The 13234-nt window shown below is 40.9% G+C and overlaps 1 long non-coding RNA gene across 4 annotated transcripts in view; it reads right to left on the reverse strand.

Moving 5' to 3' along the window:
• LOC110255532 (uncharacterized) overlaps nucleotides 1-13234 on the reverse strand; it is a 450230-nt gene that overhangs the window by 343912 nt on the left and 93084 nt on the right. The window lies entirely within an intron of this gene.

Below are 13234 nucleotides of genomic sequence, written 5' to 3' on the forward strand. Positions count from 1 at the left end.
TTAAAAACCATGATTATAATTTTGAATGACTTTCCTTTTTATTTTTATTCTTAACAAAAGAAAATTGTTTACATTCTTATAGCTGAGGGACATCTCCTACCCTTTGTTTCAAAACCCTCTCTAATTCAAAGGACAGCTGGAGACACTTGCAGACACTCTTAACACCTTGGTTAAGGATGACTTGGTAAATTGTTTCCCAGGATTCAGAAATGCAGAATGTCCCTCTCATCCTTCTCCCAGCTGTGGCAGTCCAGGAGACAGAAGGGATTTTCTTGCCCTGCTGCCATGCCTAGTGTGGCCCTCGCCTCCTAGCTTTTCCTGACTCTCAGAGAAAGTCTTTCAGGGGCTCCTCCTGTAATGGCCATGGGAGGCAGAGCTAGACTCCAGTGTGTTGGCGGCGGGAGGTGAAATAACATGAAGAAGAGGAAAGAGATGGTGCCTGAGAGTGAGGAGACTAAGACCCGTGCCCACTGTGGGATGAGAGTGCGTGAGTCCTGTAGGATGGTGACAGCCTGCAAGGCAGCTAGAAATGTTCCTGTGAATTAAGGCACACATTGATAAGAGGAGAGATCATAGTTTGAAAACCACAAAAATGGAAAAGTACAAGAGATCAAAACTCAAGCATCAGGAAATGAAGCATAGCCACCAGAAAAACCAGGAACTAGAACACGCCTAATCCTCAGCCATCTCTAATGAAGTCACCTTCAAAGCACCACAGTTTGATGGAGTGGGGGTTATTGAGGGCAGATTTCCCAGAATTTTAGATCTCTCAATGAGTTCATCTAAAGACATGTGTCCTTTTCATTGATTTAAATGTATAAACATAATCCTATGTCAGCAATGTCTCCAAAGTATGTGTGGGGGAAAAAACACAGCCCATCTATTGTAACAGATACTCTCCTGGATATGACTCATGTAAAGCCAGATACTTACATAATTTGTAACAACTTAGTAGCTAACACATATATGAAGCCACCTTCAACAACCCATGAAGTTACTCTGTGCAGGGCACTGTTGTAAGTCACTTACAAATATTAACTCCTTTAACACTCATACTCTTTATTATCCCCATTTTACAAATAAAGAATCTAAGACAAAAGCAACTAAGTATTTTTCCTAAGGTCACCCAGCTTCTAAATGGTGGGGCTGAGATTTGAACTCAGCATGTCTGGCACCTCAGTCAATGACCTTAGCTGTTTATTTATTCCCCCACCCCACCTGCCTTTTAAGCTAGAGAGATGACAGCAACAACAGAAGTTTATCCACTTCACCCCCAACCATATCTTTCTGTCTAGAGCCTAGGCCCCTTGCTCTTCCCAGACTGGAACTCCTTCAGCAGCCCTATTGTCCACCCTCAGAAAGCAAAATCTGAACAAAGATATATTTAAAGGTTTGTTGGTATAGTACAGATAAATGATCTAGAACATTCTTTCTAGAACTCTCTTCTTCTGTGTCTTTTTCCAACCCTATTGTTACTGCTGATAGAAGTTGTCTTACTAATGATGAAAGAACACATGGCTCCTTCCTTCCCTTTGGCCACCAGCTGGAGCAGCTTCCCTCCCCATCCCCATCCACCCAAGGATACAGCCTATGAGCAGTGCCTCCACCCCATGGACCTGATGCCTGGACCAACACAATCTTTTAGCATCTCGGAAAAGTAAAGATCCCCTTCCCAGTTGACACCCTGAAAACTCAGCATCTGTTGTTGATCTGCTGACCAGGCAAAAGTAAAAATGTCCAAGTTTTCCAAAACTCCCTCAATTTCAAATGCTTTGTTGCATATATACCTTGGGAGATGAGGGAATCTACGAACTTGTTTCTAAATTTGGACTTAATTTTCCTAAATAGAAATTAGGAAAATGCCATTTTTCCTAATGTTTTATAATCAACAGAACAACCCTTCCAGACTCCAGGAGGGTAATGCCTCCCCTTCACCACTGTGAATTTTCTGGATTTCCACACACTGACAGCTTCTTTCACTGTCACTTTGTCAGCTTTTCCTCCTCATATTTACAAGTTTTCTTCCTTTCTTCTTTCCTTCCTCCCTCCCTCCTTCCCAACTAGAGGCAGCCAGAGCTGACCAGTGTCCTCTTGGGTAACTCCCCCTTGCCTTAGTATATAATGCCTCACTTCAGGTGTGTGAGAATAGCCACCGAGTCTGTCATTTACTCTGTTTAAACATGAAATAGACTGTATTGAATGGGGGGGTAAAAATATGCTTTTGAAAAAGGAGTCAGTGGAGGCCCATATTTACAGGACATTTATTGCTGCCACTTTATGGGGAAAATTAGTCTTTTATGCTTTCAGTAATGATTCCCCAGGCCCTCTTTTCAAATGGCATGCTCATAAATTCCTTGTTTTTACAGCAGGGCAAAAATGTGCTAAAGTATGCTCTTCCTCACTTACCAGCATCAGCTGGTAGAGGATGGAGAGGCATCCTGGCAAGATGGTAACATGCTGGTCAGGGCCAAAGTCCAGCAGGCCGCTCAACCCTCTCTGGCCACTTCTTCTAGGGGTGGGGGCGGTGCTATGTAACTGAGGGAGCCCATCTGGAGGGCGCATATTTCTTAGCAACACAGCTGGCTCTTTAAAGAAAAGAAAGCCCAGGCACTGGGCAGGGAAAACCTGCTCTGACTCTCTGGGGCTTTGCTAGGATTGAATGATGCTAACCAGATGCTGTTTGGAGAGGGTCCCCTCATGCAGGGCATCTGGCCTCAGTTACATCCTGTCTCCAAATGTGCCAGAAAGAACTGCTTCAAAATCTGGAGAAGGTTCTATGGATTGTGTTGTCCTCCTAAGATGGGTTGTGCAGGACCAGAGGACTTCTTGGTCCATATTCAGTGGCCTGCGGCTCTTTTTCCACCTGGTTCATCACCACTGTCTAAGAAATTGCTACCACTTCACCCTGACTTAGTCATTTTAGAGTCCCTAAAACCTGACTCAAAGATATCAGCAAGGGAAAATAAAAACAAGATCACTTTATGCTTAAAAAGAAATCAATTCCATTTACTTAAAAGCGGAGGGGGGGGCAATGTTCAGTGGGAAGCTACTTAATTCTTACTTATGTCAACCCATGCTTTCAAGCTAATGTACTTCATACTAATGCTACAGATGTGGCAGGTGGTATTGCCTAAGAACCAGCTCATTTCAGAGAATATTCAAGTCACAGGACAGTCTTGCTAAACTGTAGATGTGGATTCAGCAAGTACGGGATGAGATGAAAAATTCTGCATTTCTGGAGTTCCCGTCGTGGCGCAGTGGTTGATGAATCCGACCAGGAACCATGAGGTTGCGGGTTCGGTCCCTGCCCTTGCTCAGTGGGTTAACGATCCGGCGTTGCCATGAGCTGTGGTGTAGGTTGCAGACGCGGCTCGGATCCCGTGTTGCTGTGGCTCTGGTGTAGGCCAGTGGCTACAGCTCCGATTCGACCCCTAGCCTGGGAACCTCCATATGCCGTGGGAGCGGCCCAAGAAATAGCAAAAAAAAGACAAAAAAAAAAATTCTGCATTTCTGGGAGTTGCCATTGTGACACAGCAGAAATGAATCTAACTAGTATCCACGAGGATGCAGGTTCAATCCCTGGCCTTGCTCAGTAGGTTGGGGATCCGCCATGCCATGAACTCTGGTGTAGGTGGAAGATGTGGCTCGGATCCCTTGTTGCTGTGGCTGTGGTGTAGGCTGGCAGCTGTAGCTCCACTTCAACCCCTAGTCTGGGAACTTCCTTATGCCACTGGTGCAGCCCTAAACAGTAAAAAAAAAAAAAAAAAAAAAAAAAAAAAAAAAAAATCTGCATTCTTTATGAGGTCCCAGAAGCAGCCCAGACTCCTAGATCAGGAATCCCACTTTGAATAGTGAGATCTTAGGTCAAGTGGTTCGGCTTTGGAATTAGACATATTCAATTATTCAAACTGGAATTCAGTTACTTATAAACTACCCTCCAAACACGAGGCAAATTCTTCAAGTTCTGAGCCTCTGTTCTTTCATGTAAAAAATATTAATATTTGTCCATCCTTCTTCCCATAGTTGAGGCAAGTTTCAAGTGAAAATATACATGAAGGGGCTCTGGCAGCTCTGAAATGTTTATACAAATGTTAGTTATTATTATTGACTCCTTTCAACAGTACAGTTTTATATACTGAGTTACTCCCAGATTTTTGCCCTATGATGGAAAGGAATGTCTTTTGCAACATTTTTCAGAGACAGAATATTTGAGGAAGAAATTCCAAAAATCTGTTTTTCTTCTTTGCCTCCTCAAAGGCCTCTAAGAAAACAGCCTGAGACAAATCACCTGTTCTGTTTTTAGAGAATTCTGGGGAGGGAGGTTCTACTACATTTCTTGGTAGACTGTTTAACCACAAGTAGAAGGGAGCATTTCTTGGTTAATTGCTGGGTCTACATGATCCCTAGTACTGGTTGTTAATTATCAGTTATATCTTGGATTTGGTACTGAGTAAACTTCATGGTAGGTAGACAGTTTGCATTTTTTTCTAATCTCATTCAATACACGCTGTTCAATTAGGTAGAAAAAGCATGAGCTTTGGGGCCATGTATATCAAGTTTAAATCTAGAGTCTACTGCTTATAACTGCAATACCTTAAACAAATTGGTTGACTTGAGTCTCAACTTGCTCATCTATAAAATGGGACTTACGTGTTCATACCACATAATATTCTGGGGAGTATCTGAATAAATAATATGTAAAGTTCCTGCAATGTAAAAGATGGCCAGTATATATTAGATTTCCCCCCTTTGTTCTGATTATATACCAGAAGACAAAGAAAAAATTATTGTCTTATAAACATATGAAAAATTAGCCAATGTATAAAATACTTTATATGTAACCAGAACATCAATAAGCATTTTACAAAGATTATCTCACATAGGCTTTTTACTGGTATTATTCCTTTGTTAGAGATGAGAAATATGGGTTACAGAAAAGTATCTTGGTCCATCCCTTCAGCTGGTGGCAACATCAGGATACAGGGTCCAAAGGAAGCTAACTCTAAGACACTTACCCTGATTTATACACCCCCGACTCCCATCCTTTCCCTGAAACTAACCCTTCACAAGGAGGCTGATCACAATTCACTGTCAGCCTTCTCTTCCTCCCACTCTTAGGACAGCTCTTATGTTACTGTCTGGCATGCAAGCTGTCACAAAGACCTTACATTTTGGAGTTGATCCGAGTGCTGTCTGCCATTAGTACAGCTTTGTGGAAGAGCCACAGGCCAAGAGACACTGCAGCAGGGCAAACAAAACAACAGCTCTGGCAAGCTGTGAAATGACCACTATATCAATGTCACCTTGCATCCATCTATAAATATTGCATTAAATATACATATAGTGATATATGTACTGCATGTGTGCTTTTTAAGTGAATAGATGGAGGATCACATGGAAAGAAAACTTTTAACTACAGTAGTCCTTCAGTATCTGTGAGGAATTTGTTCCATCCAAATTCATGGATGCTCAAGTCTCATATATAAAATGGTAAAGTACAATGAATTCAGTTGGCCCTCTGTGTCCCCAGGTTCCACATCTATGGTTTCAACTAATCACGGATCAAATATCAGCATGAACTTCCAATCTGCCCATTAATTGAATCTGTGGATGCAAAACCCGCAGATACGCAAGGCAGAACGTGTGGTCCTTAAAAATACAACGACCAGGCTCAGGCCATTTTAAGGTTATGAGATTTGTGCTTAAATAATGAATCTCAGAAGTCCTTAGATCTTCCTCTCTCCTGAAAGGATGACTTCACTCTAACTTTTCTCAAGTGACAACTAAGAAGAAGAAAAGTGAAATTCAGTTTGGAACAAAGGTAAATTGTTACCCATTACATGGATGGAGAAACTGCTGGAAATATAGATTGATTTGACATCATACATGTCTCAAAACTATGTGAGGTGAAACACAGGGACTAGTGGAAAGGTGCACAGACACAGAACTCCAATTCCTGACTGTTAATGAATTGGTGATTGATTGCTTGATTGAGGACACTAACATTTATTGAGAGTTGACCATGCATCATGTACCGGATTAGGTACTTAACATATTTTGATTATATCCTTCATAAAATGTTATGAACAGGAGTTCCTATTGACTCAAAGATAACGGACCTCATGAGTATCCATTAGGATGCGGGTTTGATCTCTGGACTCCCTCAGTGGGTTAAAGGATCCAACATTGGTGTGAGCTGTGGTGTAGGTTGCAGACTTGGCTCAGATCCCATGTTGCTGTGGCTATGGCACAGACCAGCAGCTGCAGCTCTGATTAAACCCCTAACCTTGGAACTTTCATATGCCATGAGTGCAGCCCTAAAAAGACAAAAAGTTATGAGCTAAATTTTATTATTATCCCAATTTACAGATTAAGAAACCAAGTGTCAGAGCAATTAGCATACTTGCTCAAGATGTAGCTAATAAGGTCATCTATCTCTGACTGATTCTAAAGGCTGAGCTGTAAGTCATTCTGTGACAACTGCCCTTAGACTTTCTATTTATTTTTCTCTTTTCTTAAGCTTATGTAATACTATAACACTAACGTATGCATGTATGCATGTACATAGACATACACAACCCAGATAATCTTCAGTCATTGACTCAGGCTCAAAATAATACATTGTCTTTTTAGCTTTCTCTCACTCCTGTCCTGTCCTAGAGGTGGTATGTGATTACTTTTTACTACCCCATCAACTCCCAAACTCAAGAAATGCACAAGTAGGGAAGCACAAATTGAATGAAGGAATTGCTTGAACCAGTTCTGAGATTGCTACTTTTATGACCTTGACACATTAAAGCTAAATCCAATATATCCCATTCACAGTCAACCTAGAGAACCTCCGCACCTCACTCATCTTTATGTTAATTCTCCACTTTTTGTCATTTACCCCACTCCTCAATAATATGACTCCTTCTATACTGTGACTCACTGTGGAATAAACAATGCTGGTCTGGGACTTAAGAATACCTGAAATAAAGACTTTGCCCTACCATAATGATGCCACCTGTGTGAATATGAGCAGTTCACTCACACTTTCCGGATCTCAGTGTCTTCATCTCTAAAATGGGGAGATAAATTCCACACTAGCTAATGGCAAAGGATGATACCTAAAATCTAGAGAAATAGAAGCTATGGAAAGGCTCTGAAAACTCTAAGGGCCATACAGTAATAAGAGTACCTTGGATTTATTAAAACTTTATTATGTGCCAGGTACTACACTAAGACAAAGGAATGAAATTTCTTATTTAATCTTCCCAAAGTTCCTGTGAGGCAGAAATAACTATAGCCAAGGCAGTTGAAGGCCAGAGAACTCAAGTAACCTGTCCAGAACCACACAGCTAGAAAACTGGAATGCAAGTCCACATTCCTTATACTGCACAATACATTTTTTGGGAATAACTACTTCAATCCTGAAAAAAAAAAGGAGAGAAGGGAAAGGTAGGGAAGGGAAGGCAAGATATTGTGGGGGTGTGTCTCCATTTTTACTGCCTAGCGTTTGTCCTGAAGTAAGTCCAGTTCATATAGAGCTTAGGGGCTTGCACTATGCAGTGGTTTCTCAATCTTCCACGCCCCTTGGAGCCATGTGGGGAGCTATAAATAATAGTGACCAATGAGTTCCTCCCCGGAGATTCTCATTTAGTTGATTTAGGGGGACTCCTGGGCATCCAGCTTTTTAAAAGCTCCCAGGTGATTCCAAAGTGCAACCAGCATGGTAAACTACTGCCCAACACCATCAGAGCCCTACCAAGAAAGAAGATCCCCTCATGATCAGATCTGGCCTCTGAGTATGCCTTTCCCAAGTGGGGAGCAAGGAGGAGGGTGTGGTGAGGGAAGGAATAAGGCTGAGAATTGATGGAATTCAATATTCATTGCTGCATTCTGAATGGCAACTTTGCTGGCAGATACATTACTAGCCATGTCCCAGCCATAAAACATAGAGCTCTCATTTCCTCAGCAGCCTTATATACTCTGAGTGCTTTTCAGCATTATTAACCTCCATGATCAAAATAGATAGGGAGGCTGAAAGCCAGGGAAAACCTCTTTACATCTTGTGAATTGCAAAGCCACGCAGTGAGAAAGAAGTTGGCCTGCGTGCAAGCATTCTTGCTTGAATCAGATGAACCCAGAGCCTGGACAACTTCACTTGGTGTACATAATAGGTTCAGAAGAGCTGTGGATTTAGAAAAATAAATGTACCATAATTAGAGTCATGGCCATTAGTATAACAGCATGCCTATTTGAACAGTGTTCCATATAAATGAGACTGTCTCAGATACTCTTAGGCTCACATCTATGCAAAAGCCAGGATGTGTAGAAGAAACATGGCTCATTCAGGGCTGCCCAGCATCTAAACTCCCCTCCTATTTGGGCGGATGACAGATAAGACAGGAAACAGAGCTCACTTCCTGCTGGGAAAGTTGAGGAAAGGCAGCACCTCTCTCCTCCCAGGAGGCCAAGGTGTAGCCATGGGACTTGGCATAGCCAATCAGATGCACCCACCCCATGCTGTCAGACTCCATGAAAAGAAATGTATGTAATCAGTCAGAGATATTTTCATGTTGGCAATATTATATTAGAGGATCCAGAATCAGGGAAGCAATCCAGCAGCATGATGAATGTCCACTGATTATGGCATCAGCAGCAATGGAGAGTCCCTAGCTGTGCCCCATAGCCACACCTTGCGTCCCTTTATTATTATCTGACCTGTTGTCTAAACTTCCTGGATTCCATGAGATACCCAGTTCCTTCCCAAGAAATTCCTTTTTTCCTTAATTTAACAAGAGTGAGCTTTCATTGTTTCTAACCAAAATCTGTATTGGTACAGGGTAATACAAGGATCTAATTACTAATCCTATAACTACAGAGTTATCCACTTAAAGAAGTTGCCCTAAACCCTACAGATGTTTATAACATGGCAATGTCTAGATGCAAACCCTTCTCCAGCTCCTATTCCCTCACCTGAAAAATTCAGCTCTGTGCAGGTTTACTCCTGTATCCTTTTCCCCCATTGTAAGACTTGTAGATACAATACACATGAATGATGAGTCACGTTAAGTGACGACTAACAGTTAATTTCCTTATCTGAAGAACGGGAATAAAAAGTGTGTACAGCTCACTCAGAGGTTGTAAGAGCAGCTAAGCAGCATGAAGCAAGCTGTTGAAGTTCCAAAATTTACTATTCTGCTTTTGACTAATTGATGATCATAAACTCTTTATCATTTTTTGTCTTTGGATGCAGTATTTAAGTGTACCACATCCAAAATTATCTCTAAACATTTTTGTCTGACATCTTTTCTGCGGGTGGGGAGATAAAGTGTTTTGATCTGAAAGATCTTTTCTTGGTAACTGAATTGAGGGTGGGATAGGAAAAGAAAGGCAAACCACATTCTTCAGCCTTCTGCTGTACTATATAAGTGTGTCAAGCTGCATTTCAGATTAGGAGTCCATGGAAAAGGTTATGATAGATCAGCCAAGGTGTTCATGTAAATGTCAGCAGAAGGGTCAAATAGGGAATATGCATTACCACCTAAACCAGTAGTTTTCAAGTTAGGGACCATCTATTCTGTGCCTGATGATCTCTCACTCCCAGAGGACTTATGGTCTCTACTCATCCTCCACATGGAACAAATGGCTCCTGACTTAAAAGGAAAAGTGGGACAGTTGAAAAAAAATGGAGGGTTTGGAATCAGACCTAGATGTGAAGACTGTGTTTACTGCTGTGAGCTCTATTATGATCTTGGGCCAGTTCCTTAGCCCTCCCAAGTCTTAGTTTCTTCTTCTGTAAAATGCATACATAAAATGATATAGAATGCCTAGCACAGTGCTTGACATATAGTTACTGAAAAGCGTTGACCCCCATCTAGATAGGGTAATTGAGGAGGCTTCAGGAATACCAACATGTATTCATTAATACAAGACACATTTATTGTCTGTTCATCATGCACTAGATTTTACAGTTAGATATAGAGATATACACACATATAGATACACATACACACACACACACACAGGTAAATAAAATCTAGAACTTCACCTCAGAAAACACCTGATGGTTGACACATTGGCTAGAGTTTATAATCATTAGAAATATATCTGATACATGGAGCTCCTGTCGTGGTGCAGCGGAACTGAATCCAACTAGAAACAATGAGGTTGCAGGTTCTATTGCCATGAGCTGTGGTGTAGGTCATAGACATGGCTCGGATGTGGCGTTGCTGTGGCTCTGGTGTAGGCTGGCAGCTACAGCTCCTATTAAACATCTAGCCTGGGAACCTCCCATATGCCATGAATGCAGCCCTAAAAAAAAAAAAAGAAAGAAAGAAAGGAAGAAAAGAAATATATCTGATACAAATCCTGCTTTTCCCTATCTCCTCATGGGAAAAAAAAAAAAATCTTTATACATGCCCCCCACCCCCCAAAAAAATCCCCACTCAAATTTCTCTCCTAAAAATACAATAATGGCTATTTTTCTATTTGCTCTTCAAGATTCAGCCCAATGATCCTTTTCTCTGTAACACCTCTCCTTATACACTCTTACCCTCAGCTAGGAGTATTCTACTAAGTGTTTAACAACTGGTTCTCTGCAGGGGGAAAAGCCCTAATTTTTTTAAATATATATTTTTTGTCTTTTTAGGGACGCACCAGCGGGATATAATGTTCCCAGGCTAGGGGTCTAATCGGAGCTGTTGCTTCCAGCCTACACCAGAGCCACAGCAACGCGGGATCCAAGCCACATCTGCAACATACACCACAGCTCACGGCAATGCCGGATCCTTAACCCACTGAGGGAGGCCAGGGATCAAACCCGCACCCTCATGGTTCCTAGTCAGATTCGTTTCCACTGCGCCACGATGGGAACTCCAGAAAAACCCTGATTTGTAGTATTGGCTAATTCATGGAGTGTAAATACTCCCACCATGGCTGATTTTAAGCTACCAACACAACATCACTGAATATAGTTGGGAAGAGATAAGCATAGTCATCAAAACTTAAGAGCTGGTGACAACATACGACAGTGGTCTCATGTAAAATCAACCATTCTTTCAGTTGTTCTCTGCTATTCTTGGCACCATCCTACCTAATGCAGTCATTTGGTTTCTATGTCTGTCCCACCTAATTCCAATAAACTGTAAGCTTCTTGATGGCAGGAAATTTATTAGTACTTTATTGTTATAGCTCCAGCCCTTGACACACTTGAGTGAGTGATGTCACAGGAAGTTTTCTGTCCTCTTTGGCACTCCTGTGCTCTTGGAGATATAACGAACTGGTCTTATTAAGTTCATGAGGTTTGTCCTCAACTTCCCTAACTCCTCTTTAGATTCTCAGTGTCCTTTCTCTCTCTACCACTTTCCATTTCGAAGCACACAACCAGGAAAAATTCTAGTAGCAGTCATTTACACCTCAAAATGAATTCACTGTCTGGTTTTCACAAGCATGCAATGCCTCAGCTCTCTCTGGGTGATGATTCATTGACCTTAATTAAGGTAATTTCAATGAGAGTAAGCACAAGTAAAAATTTGATGGCAGCTACTTACTTTGTATATATGCTATAGAACTTTCTCTCATGAAAATGATATTTCAATATTTTCAAATAGTCTCAGGTATGAAAATCTTGTGACTTTTTAAAATCCATTGTGTTTTAACCTAAACTAAGATACACTGACCATTCATTAAATTCACCTGTGTGTCCATATAAGTCCAGCAAGTCACCAATTCAACCACTCTTTTTTTTTTTTTTTAAAGGTTTGGTATCTACCAACTACACAAGGGTCCTAAAACTCTTATTTTTAACCATCTCATCCAAAAACCAAAATTGTTCTCAAGCATATACCATTTCATGTAAGAACTGTGTTGCTAACAATGATAAAAGCCAAATCAGACATTAAGTGCTAAGAGATATCATTTTTAAAGGAACATTGGTAATAATAAAAACAAAGCTGTTTAATATTCCAACTTCTTACTATAAGCCTGTCACTAAACAAACTGGGAAATGTACTCCTTTACAACTTTCTATTGAGCAAGGAAACCACTGATGATATAAAAAATTGCTACTTAAATTTCTCTATAACTTTGAGGGTTTTTTTGTTTTTTTGTTTTTTTGCTTTGTATTTTTTTGGGGGTTGGGGGGGATGTCCCTGAAGTAATGCTAAATTTCAGAGGTCTGGTGCAAGTAGACTGAGAGCACATAAGCTTTTGGGTATTTATGGAGGCTGTATTTGCACACTCTACTCCACCTAGCAAGAGCCAGGCCAAGCCTTAGGAAGCATTCATTTAAGGCATGACATGAAATAATATCCACATGAATGGATTATCTCATCTTCAATCACATTTGTTTCAGTATTTATTTAATTAAAAACACGACTATATTTATAATGGCAGCCTGTGCCTTCCAAGATCCATAGCTTTATTTCCTTCTGGAAGCACTCATTGAAGAGGAACTTTAAGTACTTCTCTTCATAGCCAAATATATCCTATTTTCATTAGAGTTTACTGAGCACATAGACATTTACCATAACCTTATTGATAATTGCACTTGATTAACCACAAACTGAAATAGAAGGAGGATTGAATGCTTTTTATTAATTAACATAGTCAAGTCAAGGAAAACAGCCTACATGAGGGATAGCTTGTATAAAAATAATTGACTCATTAATCTTAACCATATGAACATGTTCGCATTAGCAAGGTCAGTTGCTAGAAAGGATTCAAACCGGAATAGCACATTCACGCAAGTATGATTTTGCAGTTATTTCATTTGGACTAGCATGGAATTCCGTAGAACAGTGAAGGTTTTTGGAAGGACACAGTCACAGAAAAGGCAAAAGTTTCATAATGACGATCTTGGCTTCACCTTTTCAAGTCGTTGGAGCTTTCTGGGGGAAAGCCACATTCCATTTTTTATTCTAACACATAGGTAGCCTTTGCACCCCAAAAGCAACCCCCTTGGTGCACGCTTCTTCATGCTGCCATGCTCTAGATATAACCACCAAGCTCACCTCAACAGCAACAGAATAGTGTGTGCCAGGGGCTGTGAGCCAGGCAGACATTGCATCCTGGGGACTATAACTAGTCAGGAAGGGGATTTGGGGGGGTATGGGAGCACTTAAGCCTGGAAAGCACTCGTTTAAAATAATAACCAAAGGAAGTACTTCTTCACACAGCAGGTGGTAAACATGTGGAACTTGTTACTCACAAAGAGTTGAACCAGCCAAGAAATGTAAATAGATTCAAG

This window comes from Sus scrofa, chromosome 1 (assembly GCF_054392235.1).
Source record: "Sus scrofa isolate SSC_HxYL_T2T_F1_AM1 chromosome 1, Sscrofa_HxYL_maternal_Yorkshire_Landrace_v2.0, whole genome shotgun sequence".
Lineage (NCBI taxonomy): Eukaryota > Metazoa > Chordata > Mammalia > Artiodactyla > Suidae > Sus > Sus scrofa.